Source organism: Dasypus novemcinctus, chromosome X (genome assembly GCF_030445035.2).
Source record: "Dasypus novemcinctus isolate mDasNov1 chromosome X, mDasNov1.1.hap2, whole genome shotgun sequence".
Classification (NCBI taxonomy): domain Eukaryota; kingdom Metazoa; phylum Chordata; class Mammalia; order Cingulata; family Dasypodidae; genus Dasypus; species Dasypus novemcinctus.
In genome coordinates, this window is record NC_080704.1 from 119,183,776 (window position 1) to 119,199,016 (window position 15,241).

A 15,241-nucleotide genomic window follows, 5' to 3' on the forward strand; every position below is an offset into this window, starting at 1 on the left:
TTTTCTTTCAAAACCCAGCATTTCACATATTTATTACTGCTATTTATCACTTGTCATGCTTGTCATTGTCAAAGACAGTTGTGTTTTCTGAAGTCTTCCTCATCCTATGAAAAATGTGCTCTGAAAATCGACATTTGTTCAGTTCCTCTCAGAGCCCATGGTAGTCTCCTGATGTGATTCACTTTCTCATCTGAATTACAAGAGTCTTTTCAAATTTCTTCTCCTTTCTCTTCCCCATTTGAAAAGGAAGGAAGGAAAAAAGAAAGGAAGGGAAGGAGGGAAAAAGGAAAGAAAGTCATGTTTTCCTGACCCCTCCTTCTCAATGCTCATTCTCCTTCCATTAAGGTAATAAATGAATAAACCATATTAACGGTATGAGAGTGAGTGTGGACTCTGATTCAGCCTTAGATTCCCCAAGGGGCTCAATCCTGTAGAAAGGAAGAAACAAAAGCTGTGCGCATTTGTTAAAGAAAAGAAATAGAAATTGCAGGGGCACTTACTTTATCTTCATGTTTAAAAATAACCTCTACTCCCAAGTTTGATGTTTTCCATTTCTCCTCAATTAAAAAGAATCCAGCCAACCCTCTTCTTCCACCTCCTGCAGACAACTTTCATTTAGCTCTTTCTTTAAAAATACAATACATATACCATATATCCTCTCTTCAATTCCTGTAGTAGATAACTAAAAAGAAATTTAAGCAGCCACACATACATGGCTGAACCACTTTCCAATCTCTGGGGTCTTGGCCTATATGTGGCAAAGACAAGAGACATTTACAAAATAGACTATTTTGAGGGCCAACAATGGAGTCCTGTGAGGGGCAGGATTTTGGAATAGATTTCAACAACTGACACCCTAGCCTTCCCAGTTTCTAAAATCACTTTTAGGGAATTGCTGACAATGTAAAGCTCTAAATACAAAAATCAGACACAAAAATAATTCTAATAAAGACTGTTATTTATCTTAGTGGCTGAAAATAATCTGGCAAACCTTTTGGGTTACAGTTATTTTGTATCCAAAACCCTAAAGTGAAACCCTTTGGCTCTAGGCAACAGATAGCAAGGATATCTGGTTACTTCTGGAACATATTGGTTTTATATTAACAACCCCAAATTGAAAAACTTGAGAGCTGGCAACTCGTCTTAGAAACCACAGTATCCTCTGCCACGAATAAAGAACTTATCCTTAATATTACAGAAAGAGATTTGGTACTCTGAAGGATTGTAGAGAGTGCAAAGCCAGACTCTCTAACCTCCTCTTTTTATCACTAGTCCCCTGAAACACTGCCAAGCTGGTGATCTCATAATCCCCGCTCCTCCTTTCCACTCCCTTACCACTGTCTCTACAAACAAATCTGCTTTATAGACCTTGTGCTCAGAGTAGATTAAAATGATTACTAAGATTTAAGTTACCAGTTTCAAAGATAGATGAATCTATTAGGAATCAAAACCTAAATTTAAAAGATGAAGCTCTAATAATGATAGAATTTCAAGTATTGCGTGACTAAGCAGGGAAATGGGGGTGGGAGTAGGGAAGCCTGATGTGCTAGCTGGACTGGTCTTGGGATCACAGGTCACAAGAAATCAAGGTAATAATTGCCTAATTTCCTTACTCGGAAAGAAGGACCACCTTAAGGGACAGCCCTTCAACCTGGATGAAAGACGACTAAAGGATATTTTACCAATCTGATTCTTTAAATTTAAACCCCAGATGTGACTTTTATTTCAAACTAATTTTGAAACAGACTAAGCTGAAAACACTGATTTTATTTCAAATTATGTTGATTGCTGTTCCCTTTGAGAGTTTCGTTTGTTTATCAGCAGAAATTCCTGGGCTAATTCCGAGAAATGCCATTCATTTCTTGCCAACAACAAGTCATGGACAATGGGTGGGGAAGAGGGGTAAGCTCCCCAGGGAGGATCCTTTTTTTCTGAACATGGCAGCGAGAGGCTCTGAAGATGAAAGATTGCAGAAGGGAAGCCTTTGGGTGGGAGTTCTGGGACGGTAAGTCAGAGGAGCACTGTGCACATGTTATGGCAGGGTTGCTCCTGGGGAAATATCACATAGGCAAAGTGTCTTTCAGGGGTGCCTATACTCCTCATTCTCAGAGAAACAATGCTGTCAAGTTGTCCACAGCCTTCTGCAGATGGAAAGTCCTTCTTCCCCAAAATCTTACCCAGAACTGCTCTATGTTGAGAGTGCTCTTGACCTTCATTTAATCAAAATCTCGCTTGGGCCTTATTACTATAGTGTAGTCCCCAGTCAAACAGTATCAGAATTAATTGGGGCACTGGCCTAAATGCATAATCCTACTGCAGTCTAGCTGAATGAAAATTTTTAGTGTAAGGCTCAGGAGTCAGCATTTTATCAGATTCCCCAAGGTTATTCTTAACACATGAAATTTTGAGAAACATTACTTTAGGGTCTTGTTCTAAAATGGTCCTCTATCCTAATGAGCTTCTCCAAACTAAAATATAGTATATGTACTAGCAGCTTATTGCTATACAATAAATATCTTCTGGAAATTGAATGGCATAATCTAACATTTCCTAAAGCATATATTTAAAAAGGCTAATCCTGCAAAGGATGACTATGTTCAGAAAATACTGCATTCCATACCTCATCTCTTGTAGATTTTTAGTATGTATTAATATATTAAAGGCTTTCAGAAGTCCTGCATTAAAAGAAACCTGTTAGAGAGTATCTACAACTCCAAGCAAATTGTTCCATCCATCTGCCCCATGGAATCTATGCCCTTCTCAGTCAGAACCAGAGTGGGCATCACCATCCTCAAATCCTCAAGACTGAGGAATGAAAAAAAACATAAGGGGGAAATGTAACTATGGACCAAAGAAGACTTATTACTCTAGTAATGGAAGAAGTTGTAACACTGATATAAAGACAGTGGTTACCAGAGTTTCTGAGGGGAGGGAGACGGAAGAAAAGGCGTAAAATGGGGTGCTATGGGGACACTGGAATTGTTCAGCATGATATTGTTATGACTGATATAGGCCATCATACATTTTGTCAAACCTATAAAATAATGAAGTGCAAAGAGTAAACCAAAATTGTAAACTACAGAATATGGTTAGTAGCAATGCTTCAATATATGTTCATTAATTGTAACAAATGTACCACACTAATGAAAGATGTTAATGGGGAAAAGTGTGGGAAGGGGAGGGGGTATGGTATATGGGAACCCCCTATATTTTCAATATAACTTTTATGTAATCTAAAGCTTCTTTGAAAATAAAGGAAAAAATTTGCATAACTTTAAACAGATTTGAAAATCCTAATGAGCTTCAGTTTCCACCCATTGTAAAATGAGGACTATGATGTCTAACTTATGTTTGTTGTGAGAGAATTAATAAGAGAGAAAGTAGGTAAGTGTTTAGCACTGTGCTAGGTAAATGTGTCAATAAACAACTTTGGAAAAAACATGATGTTCTCTAATCCAGCATCTCTCAAATTTACTTGACTATATGAATATTTTCTCAATAAACACTATTATCATTCCATAAAATTTTGTTCCTTGGCACAAAGTTTTAGAAACATTGCCTTAACCTAGAAGAGTGATTGTAAAGGTGGAAGTTTTCTGAATATTGAAAGCAAATGGAAGATTTCTCTTGTACAGGTGGGGCCCCTTGGTATCCCTCAATGAGTACCATCTTTTTCACCTTGTGTGGGCCATCTCTGATTAATGTTCATTGAAAGAAACAGAAGTTAATAGTTCTGCTCTAACATAACAGAAGGTAGGCCCTGTTTTTCTAAAATCCTTGTTCTTATATGACATAAGGGTTTCTACCAAGTTAATGGCAAATCACATTCTTTAAATAAAAAACAACTTAAATCCCCAAGATTTACCAAAGAAAAAGATCATCTCACCCGGTAGGAGGCAAATTGGGTGCCATTTTCCTGAAGTAGGTTTTAACCATTCATACTCTTCAAAGTACTATGAGGTCTATGAAACAGACAGTATTATGAAATATTATGAAGTCTATGAGACAGAGTTTATGAGAAAAAGAATGGAAATAAACCATGGAAAACAGTAAAAGGAGTCTAAAAGGTGAGAGGGGAGGCAATATAAATATGGAGTGTTTAGTGATCAACAGTGAACATCTCCTGTGGTAACCCCTCAACAATCATTATAACAACAGCAATAGTGGAAATAACAACAACAACAATAATAATAATAATAAGTAAAACCTCTGTTATCCAGAGACCAACATTTCATAATCCCTAGACTACTGGATAGCTCTGAACACAGAAATAATTTTTTACAACTACAACAATCTTTTACAGGCAAAGAAATGGCACCTGACTGACCATTTTGCATATTATTTATTGTAGCTATCCTATTAAAGGTTCAGTAATTGGCTGTTACTGTTTAAAGGGAATTTATGTTTTTCCTTAAAAAAATCAAGAGGCAAGTGAAAAATAACCGAATTTAGAAAGGAACAAAAGAAGAGAGGAGAGAACAAAGGCGAATCAGACATGGAAACAGGGGCAACAGAAGCAACCGTAAGCATGGCAAGGAAGAGATACTCAATGAAATGAACAGAAATAAGATGGGGTAGTTATAAAATCTGGGGGAGGTTCCTTAATAAGTTAAACATAGAACTAACATGTGACCCAGCAATTGCACTCCGAGGTATATACCAAAAGGAATTGTAAACCAGATGATCAACACTTGTAGGCAAATGTTCATCACAGCTCTATTTACTATAGTTAAAAAGTAGAAATGCACATCAATTGATGAATGGATAAACAAAATGTGGTATATACATGCAATGGAATATTATTCAGCCATAAAAAGAAATGAAGTTCTGATACATGCTGCAATGTGGATGAACCTTGAAAATAACATGCTAATTGAAGGAAGCAGATACAAAAGACCATATATTGTATGATACCATTTATATGAAATGTCCAGAACAGGAAAATCCATAGAGACAGAAAGCAGATTTGTGGATGCCAGGGGATCCTAGGAGGGGGAAATGGGGAATGACTGTATAAAGGGTATGATTTTCCTTTTCTGGTTGTGTTTTAGCTTGCTAAAGTGTTGCTGATGCAAAGTAGCAGAGATGTGTTGACTTTTATGGGGGGAATTTATTGGGGATAAAGGCTTACAGTTCCAAAGTCATGAAAAGTCCTAACAGAGGTACCATCAGAGATGTCATCTCACGAAAATCAGCTACTGTTTTTCTCAGCATGCTGCCATGTGGTGAAGCAAGACGGTGGTCAATCACTGCTGAGGTTTCAGCCTTCCCTCTGGGCTCACCGTCTCCTCTTTAATTTTGAAAAATTTTTAAATTTTTAAAAAGATACTTAGATTACACAAATGTCACACAAAAAATATAGGGGATTCCCATATGTCCTGCATCCCTTACCTCCCACATTTCCCATGTTAACAACATCCTTCATTTGTGAGGTACATTCATTGCAATTGATGAATACATTTTGGAGCACTGCCACTAAATGTGGATTAAAGTTTACATTGTAGTTTACACTCTCTCCCACTTAATTCTATAGATTATGGCAAGATATATAATGGCCTGCATCTGTCATTGCAGTGTCATTTAGGACAATTCTCACCTCCTAAAAATGCCTCCACATTACATCTGTTTTCCCCTCTCCCCTCAGAACCTCCAGTGGGCACTGCTTCCACATCAATGATATAATTTCTTCCATTGCTAGAAACACAGTAAGTCTATAGTAGAATACCAGTAAGTCTACTTTAGTCCATAGTTCATTCCCCAATACTGAGGTTTCAGGGATGGTTATGTCACTCCACCTCTAATTGAGAGGGGGCTGCGATTCCATGGGGCCGATGGGTGGGACTCGCTTGCTTGCAGTTGCAGACTCTATCGGTTCCTTAGTATGGTAGTTGTCCATCATCACCTCCTTTTTAGTCACCCTGGGTGAGACCCATGAACTGGAGAGTAGATATTGCAACTCCACTGAGATTCAGGGCCCAGCTGACACATGGACAGCCCAAAGATTTAAGTCTCTTGGATGTACATACACCAATTCTAGTACTAATTGTAAGTTTAAATAGAAGAACAGCAGAACCATGTGTACAGAAACCACAACTGAGTACAACTCTGTCACACCAGGGAGCATAAATTCCAAAGTAAGGCCCACTGGCAAGGCATCAAACTCTTGAGCTATCTGCCCTGACTATGGCATCTGAATGTTTCTAGAGCTCAGGAGCCCCACTATTTGGGTTAGTATCTACTTTGGCAGTTAATGAGATCCTGCTGAGACGTGTATAAGTGTAACCTCTGGAATGACCTCCCAACTCACTTTGAAATCTCTTGGCCATATAAACTCATTTGTCTTTACTTTTTCCCCCTTTTGGTCAAGGTCTTTTTCCAGTTGCATTGCTAGTTGTTGCTTGGTAGTAATCCCTCGGTGCCAGGGAGGCTCATCCCTGGGAATCATGTCCCATGCTGGGGGGAAGGTAATGTATTTATATACTGAGTTCAGCATAGAGAAAGTCCACATTTGAGCAACAAGGAAGCTCACAGGAGGCAACTCTTAGGCTCCCTATAATACTAGGCTAAGTTTCAATTTCAGAAGTAAATGTTCATATGCACATATCAATATCAAGAGCCTGTCAATGGACCATCCTCCTTCACTAGTCACTGCCCCTGTACTAGAGGGATTCTTGCTGATCCTTTAGAGAATGTGGCAGAGCTCCCCAAGATGAAGATTTGATAATCCTTTGCTTTATTGTGTGAATTTCCACCCACCGTGATGATGCCCCATGAACATTTGAACATATTTATATGCCTTATATGTATGCTCAGGTGAGCTTCCTTCCATATATCCCCCATCAATGACATCCTGTATCAATGATACTCCCCTGCCATAGTTGTAACCTTTCTAATGATCCAAAACTTCTTCAAAAATGAAACTATTTCCTCTTGAGCTGCTCCATGGGCCCAATCTCTTAGGGCTTCATGCTTAGACAATCTTATAGTCCTCTCTCTCCTTGCATAGGGCTTGTCTCTTAGGGCTTCTGTTATTGCAGCTCAGCTGTGAGCAAAACAGGTGTCTTTTCTCACAGGGCAGTTTACTTTTTTCATCTCTCTGAGTTCATTTATATCAGACCCAGCAAGGGGTCAGGGACTCAATCTGAGTCACACCTTACTTATGTAGTCCAATAAAAAGCCCTACTGCAGTCTTAACAGGTAATCAAATCTAAGGCCCCTCAGCTGAATTTTATGCAATCAAAGGGTATAACACCCAGAGAAACAAATTAGTTTACAAACATAATCTTTCTCTTTTTAGGATTCATAAAATAATCTCAAACTGTCACATGTGGTGAAAAATTATGGAACTAGATAGTGGTGATGGCTGTTCATCACTGAGAATATACTTAATGCCACCGAATTTTACACTTTAAAATAGTACATTTTATATGTATTTTACCACAATAAAAATAAATCCCCCTTGAACTTTTACCTTAAAAAAATAGGAGAGGGGTAAATAAGGTCCCTCTACTTGATTACTGTAACACTGGAAGCCACAGACCTAGATACAGACATAGTCATAGACATAGATCCAATTTTTGTATTTATTTTTATATGAATATGCAGATGGTTCAGCAATTATGGATCAATAAATAAATTCAGAGCAATGGGGTGATTTGTAGCCCTCACTCTAAACTGTAAAACTCCAAATGCTGCATGCTTACCACATCTTATACAGTTTGTTTGTGCTACAGTATGGGTTTGTGTAATGCAAATTTGTTCATATGCAAGCAGTAAATAAGGGAATGCTGTCCATAAAAATGGAAACCACTTTGGTTCTTACATGATTTTTCGCAGCAAACTAATATTTCCTACTATCAGGTAACAGCAATAGCAGCTGAATGCAGAGTACACTAACATGGCTGCAATCAATAAGCCATGGAGTAAATACAGTACCATATAGTATTCCCATTCACCCAACATTCTCCTTCTTGGCTCAGTTTGGCTACAGGCTCTGTATTATAAGTGCTTAATACATGATTCTCCCTTATCTTTATGCACTTTTCCCTTGTCTCTAACTCTTTAGCTTCAACCCTTCCTTATACCCCCTTCCTTCAAGGTAATGTTAGCAGCTTAAAATGGAAACCCTGTATTTACTGTAGTATTTATTTATTTGTTATAAATTTAACATGTCTTTTTAAACTGTTATAATATTTTATTAGATTTGTTTTGTTAGTACTCTGATTACAAAGTTGCATAAATTTTGAGTGTTCTTCTCCAATCTTATTTTTTCTTCAATCCCTGTTATTTTCCAGGGTTCAGTTTTGCAGAATGTGAGGATTTTCTGAAATGCATTTATTACTTTATGGCAGAAATGCTGATATTCACTAGCTAGCTCACAACCCAACTATTGCTGTGAGAGAAGTGACATAGGGTTTCCAGATACTTCCTTACAGGAACACGCAGACTATAGTGCATTACTAGAAAGGTCATTTCGTTAATTGAATTTAAAGGACTACGGTGAAGGATGCCTCTCTTGGAAAAACCACACTGCCACTGTTCCTGTTAAAACTATACCATCCACTAATCTAATTTCATCTGTATAATTAGATTTATATTCACATTGTATATAAATGGAATCATATAATATGTTTTACAATATATTTAGTTCATAGCAGTGCAATCACACAGTATTTATCCTTTTGTGTCTGGCTTGTTATGTAAGGCTGGGGGAGGCATGGTAAGGGATGTGGGGTTTTTCTTTTTGGAATAATGAAATGGTTCTAAAACTTTTTGTGGTGATGAATGCACAATACTGTGATTTAACAAAAAGCCATTGATTATACACTTTGGATAAATTGTATGGTATGTGAATATATCTCAATAAAATAGCTTAAAAAGAAATAACTAAATGTGCAAGAATAGCCAGAAACAGCAGCTATGTACAGCAGGAGAAACAGAGAGATTGAGAGGTGAAGAATTTTCTTGTTAACTTGATTCTCTGTTTATTACTATTATTGAAATAATGGAAATGCCCTAATAATGATTTAAGTGGTAAATGCACAATTATGTGATTATACCAAATACCACTGACTGCACACACTGGATGAATTATATGTTTTATTAATATGTACTGATAAAATTGATTTGTTTAAAAAATATTAAAGAGTTTAAAAAGTGAGAGAGAGATGAAGACATTTTCAGATAAAAGCTGAGGGAGTTTATCACACTAGACTTGACCTATGAGCACTGCTAAAAGGAGTTCTTCAGGTTGAAAGGAAAGGACATTAGACAATAGATGGAAGGTAAATGATGAAATAATGATCTCTAATAAAGGTAAAGACATGGCAAATATAAATTCCAGTACTATTATAATTATGATTTGTAACTCCACATTTCACCTCCTATAGGATTTTATTTATTTATTTATCTTCATTATTTTCTTTTAATGTTATATTAAAAAAATATGAGGTCTCCACATACCTCCCACCCCACCCGCCCCAAACTTCCCACATCAACAACCTCTTACATCATCGCGGCACATCCACTGTACCTGGTGAATACATTCTGGAGCATTGCTGTACCACATGGACAGTGGTCCACATTGAAGTCCACACTCTCCCCCAGTCCACCCAGTGGGCCACGGGAGGACACACAATGTCAAGCATCCGTCCCTGCAGCACCACCCAGAACAACTCCAAATCCTGAAAATGCCCCCACACGGTATCTCTTCTTCCCTCTCCCGACCACCAGCAGCCACTGTGGCCACCCTCAACACATCAATACTACAATTTCTTCCCTTACTAATCACAACAGTTCCCCAGCAGAACACCAGTAAGTCCACTCTAATCCATACTCCCCTATAGTTTTAAAACAACAACAACAACTACTACACCAAACAGCTAGACTTCTTTACACACAAAAGGAAAGGAAAACTGTGGATTAGAGCTCTGGTAACCAGTTTAAATCATACATTTGGGAAATCTGTAAAAACTCTTACATGCTGGATTACCTCCAAAGGTATCCAAATTCATTAATCCAGAGTAGCAAACTGTTGGTGAAATGACCATAAAAACTCCTGACGTCATGATATGAGCTTCTGGTCACTATAAAATCTTCTTTTGGTGATAATGTTATACATAAAGAAGAAAAGGAAGAAATCATAGCCTTCTCCTCCTCCTTACCACTTTAATCTCTCAAAAGAGAAGATACAGAATTTTATTTCTGCAAATTTATAATTATTAGGGATTATACAGAGTCCTGCTTAGAGGACAGGGTGCATTTAGACTTCCACAGCTCTTTTGAGTTTTGCCTTCTTCAATAAGAAGGCTCCAGTCTTCATGGAGCAACAGCTTCTTTGGGCCCAGTAGAGCCTTGTGGTATGTGACCAAAATTAGATCTCTGCTATAGAGACTTAGAGAAGTAATGATGAAAAATCTTTCATTTGCTCTTCATGGGGTTCAGTACAGATTTCTCTCTGATAATTCTGAAAAATCAGGATAAATACTCTGATTTCCATTGTTTAGCAGGAACTGTAGGAGATAGTATCAAAACCAGGTGTGAACCTTGGTAATTTCAGGGGTAAGGGGTTTAAAAAGCAGGAGCCATGGGAAACAAAGAAATAAATAGGGAGAGATGGCTACTTCAATGGAAAATGAACTCAAAGAATGGCAAATTGGAGATTCCCACCAAGTCCATCATTGCTTAGGTGAATGCTTCCCTAAGACAATACTGTTGTACATGTGGCGAGCCAGTGCCCACACAGTGAGCTGAGTGCCCATGCCCATGTGAGTGCCTGTGTGGTAAGCCAAGTGCCCATGTGACTGGCAGCATGGTGAGCCAGTGCTCACGTGGCGAGCCAGTGCCCACATGGTGAGCCAAGTGCCCATGCAGCAAGTCAAGTGACTACATGGTGAGCCAGTGCCTGCACAAGTGAGTCACGCTGCAAGATGATTATGCAATGAAAAGAAAGTCGAAGGAGAGAATCAAGGTGAACTGCAGCAGAGACCAGGAACTAAGGTGGCGCAATTGACAGGAAGCTCTCTCTACATCAGAGGCCTCTAGCATCCAATCCCAGTGATTACCAGAGAAGAAAGATGAAAAGAGAAGACAAAAAGAGAGAAATAGATAAAGAAGATCACACAGTGAATGGACACAGCAAGAAGAGGACACAGTAGGGTGGGGGAGGAGGAGAGGAAAAAAAAAGAGATTGTTGATGTGGGAGGAGTGGAGGGGGTAGGGAGTGTGGTATATGGGAGCCTCACTTTTTTTCCTTCTTTATTTTCTTTTAAATGTTACATTAAAAAAATATGAGGTCCCCATATATCCCCCATCCCACCCACTCCACCCTTCCCTCATCAACAACCTCTTCCATCATCGCGGCACATCCACTGCACCTAGCAAATACATTCTGGAGCACTGCTGCATAACATTTTGTGTGATCTATGTATTTTTTTAAAAATCCCTTATCCAGAAAAATAAGTAGATATAAAATTTTTTCACCTTTATAAATTGATTTATATTTATATTTTAGATAAATGGAAACATAAAATATGTTACACAATATATTCAGTTCATAGTAATGCCACCATAAAAATAAAAATAAAACAAAAAATTAAAAAGAGAATACTGCTGTAGGACAGCATAAAACACATACCTTGGATATATGGTTTGCTTCTTTGTTTTTTCTTTTTAGTATAGAGTTTGTTCATCTTGGCTTTAAATATTCTATCTTAAAATAAGGACATTTCCATAACTGTGCCTTCCATTGGCTTAGTCAGAAAGTCAGAAAGTCAGAGCCCTTACCTTTGACCAAATATTTTTGTCCCTGAAGGCATGATTTTCCTCACGCATAATAATCACTGGGGCAGAAAGAATAAAGAGGAGTCATTTCATCCACTGTCTTGTCTCAAAGAAGTACTGTGCCAACTCTATCTCCAGATTGGTGGGTACCTTTTTATTTCCAGAAATATTCAGTAAAGAGATTAAAATTCTCCTTTGTCATTTATTCTAGAATTTAAAAATCACTGTGTCCCAAAGTTCTTCCTTTTATCAAATTCCATTCTTTTCTGCTACAGTTTTACTTTTATTTTATCTTCAATAGAGGGAAGAATAGCTGTCAGCATTCTAGTTCAATATGGCAGAGAAATCACATGAGAAATTCCTCTGCTCTTTTTCAAACACATGAGTGATAGGTGAAATGTAAAATATTTTTTTTAAATTAAAGCTTTAAAACTGCAAAATCAAGTTCAAAAACAAAGGGAAACTCTTTGTGAAGTAAAATATAGAAGGAAATACAGCAATAAATGGGAGATAAAGCCATATATTCCATTGGCAGCTGGGACTGGGATTCCGACTGTTGGAGCCAGACAGCTAAGCAGGAACACTGGCCTGCAAATGGCTTCCTGTGTGAAGCCGGGAACCAGGGACAAATTTCTCACCTGGAAATAGGGGATAACAGTTCTGCTAATGCAAGCTTGTTCCCTAAAACTCACTCTTACCCAAGGCAGGCATTTGCAGTTGCGATTCCAGTCCAAGGTCAATATCAGGGACTTGCACTGAGCAAGAAAACAGAGGTAGAAACAGACCATCTAGGCATGAGAAAGACCAAGATGAGACATTAAAATTGATCTGGTTTAGAGTTATAGGAAATACAAGGCCTGAAACAACTATCCGACAAGGTAGGGTTCATTCAAGAGAAAACCTGCATGGATGATGAGCTCTCAAACAAAAACTTCAGGAAGCTAAAGGAAACTCAGAACGAAGAAAAACTGTCAAGAAACCCAACAAAACTGAGAATTCACACCTGAAAACATATATACATTTGAACAATCTGAAAAGGACTCTAAATACTTTAAAGAAATAGAGGAATAAAGAAATAAATAGAATCCCCAGAAACAATAACAGGAGTCCATGAAACAGCAATATGTAGATATAAATTTTTTTTAGAAAAACATGGGAAAAATCTGGTCATTAAACATAAATCAGCAAACAAATGAAACGTAACATATAGCTGAAAGAATAGGCATGGATTAGCTGGAGAAAAATTCATTAATGTGTGAACAGAATTTAAGCAATGTATAATTATGGAGAATATACCAAGATGGAAAAAATCAAGGAAACTTTATGAAACAGAAACATAGAGGATAAATTAAATGAGCAGCAAACAACATACGCCAAAGACAACTTAGAGAAAGAGAAAAAAAAGATTGTAGGGAAGCTGTAATTTTCAAAAAAAATAATGGCTAAATAATTGAAGAGAGATTTGATTTCTTAGGCTAATAAATAATGTGCTCGGCAGACTAAATAAAAAATAAAGCACACATCTATATAACTTCTGTTGAAACTAAAGTGTACCAAATAAAAAGAGAAAACCTTAAAAGCTACAAGAAACAGAAAACAAATTACCTATAAAAGAACTAAAACCCAAAAGCAGACTTCTTACCAGTAAACAAAGAAGTCAGTACTCCATAACTTATTATCTTCGAAGTGTTGAGGAAAAAGAAACATGCTCCTAGAATTTTATACCCAACCAAATTATCCTTGAAAAATGAAGGCAAAAGAAAGACATTTTTTTGCATGAGGAAACTTTAGTACTACTATCTACAGAAAGAACTATTAAAGGTTAAAGTTAACAAGAAGAAAAAGGAACTCAAAACAAAGTGAGTTGCAAGGATATGAAGGAAAGGAAAATGAATAGCTGGTTTCTCTACTCCATAAAATGTACTTTTCAAGTCTTAAGGACAATGGTGTTCATTTCTTTCAAATTTTTCTTCTCTTTAGCTATGACCTCAATTCTTTAAACTTTCTTTTTTCTCTCAAAAATAACTGTTAGCTTATACTTACCCTTTTCCCCAATACTTACTTCCTGTTATACAGCAAGAATAGGTAGAATATCTACATTCTACTCTACGATCTTCCACCACATGCTCTTTGCTGGGGTCATGTCTCAACCTCTTTTCCAGGAAAGAACAACTTTTACATAGTAGTTTTGAAAAGCTCCTATGACATTAGGCCAGTTTTAAGGACTTCTGGGAAAGAAAGACTATTTGACAGGCTTATTGGGAAGAGATTTTATCAGAAAGGTTAATCCCATTTACCAGATTCCCTTCCATATGGCACCCTTGTAATCCACTTTAAATAGAAGAAACATATAAACACATACAAAAAAAATAAACCTCAGTAACTTATTCTAAAAGTAATTTTTAGGTTGACCATATGCTGAGTATTCTCTTACATCTTTAAAACATGTATTATCTCTACCAATACTAAGAATGATAACCCTTTGATACGGCATAATCTTTTTCCATCTGGGAAAGAATCCCCTGTGTTCATTAGAGTATATTTACTGATTCAGGGAAGTATACTAAACCATTTTTAAATGTGGTGACAAAAAAGGGTTTCTTCTCCATTAAATTAAAACTCCATTCCTGAAACATTTCATAGTTAACTGACTTTTTACCAAACCTCATTCCTAGCTTCATTCCTACCATTTTTTCCTTGCCACTTTTGGTTTCTCTCTTCTAAGTCCCAGAGTGTCCTTACTACCTCAAAAACACCATCTATGTCCTAGATTAGAGGTTCTTTACTTTTTGGGGGTCATGCACTTACACTTAGGAATATCAATAAACCCATGGAACCTCTCTAAAGGAAAATGCATATATACATGATTACACCAAAAACTGCAAACGATTTATAGTGCTCACTGTCTCCCTAAGGCTTATCCATGGGCCCCAGGTAAAAAATCCTCATCAGAGGGGAAGAAATCCACTTACAGGACCAGAAGACTTGTATTTTCCAAATCCCAAGACTGTCATTTAGCTTTCCCTAGGACTGCTGTCAGACTCACAGACATTCCCTGAATCATTCTAGGTTTATATGTCTTTGGTGTGTGAGCCAGGGCTCAGTCAGATGTGAACAAGGTGTCATTGAGGGAGCTCCTGTCTCAGACAAATACTCCAGCTGCAAACCTTGAAAGTAGACACCCTAACAACCTTGTGAAAATATCTCTGCCAGGCTCCCCCTTAGAGCTGCTCTTAACAATGTGTACATAATAACTGTACAGTCTGGAGGAGGTGACTATACAGCAGGCAAGCAGCTTTATACTGTCATAAACCTCACTGGTTCAGCTCCTTTGATTTGTGAATTGCCCCCCATCATTTAGAAGCTATGCTTGGATGCAATTCCAGCACTAATTGGTCAGGACACATGCAGCTATGCTACTGGCTACCCTGGTGCCCATTGCCCATGGCAGGAAGAGGGT

At 37.6% G+C, this 15,241-nt stretch overlaps 1 protein-coding gene across 5 annotated transcripts in view; it reads right to left on the reverse strand.

Annotated features, from left to right (window-relative positions):
• The window catches only part of CHRDL1 (chordin like 1), a 186,181-nt gene that overhangs the window by 96,158 nt on the left and 74,782 nt on the right, over positions 1 to 15,241 (reverse strand). The gene's annotated exons all lie outside the window — the stretch shown is intronic.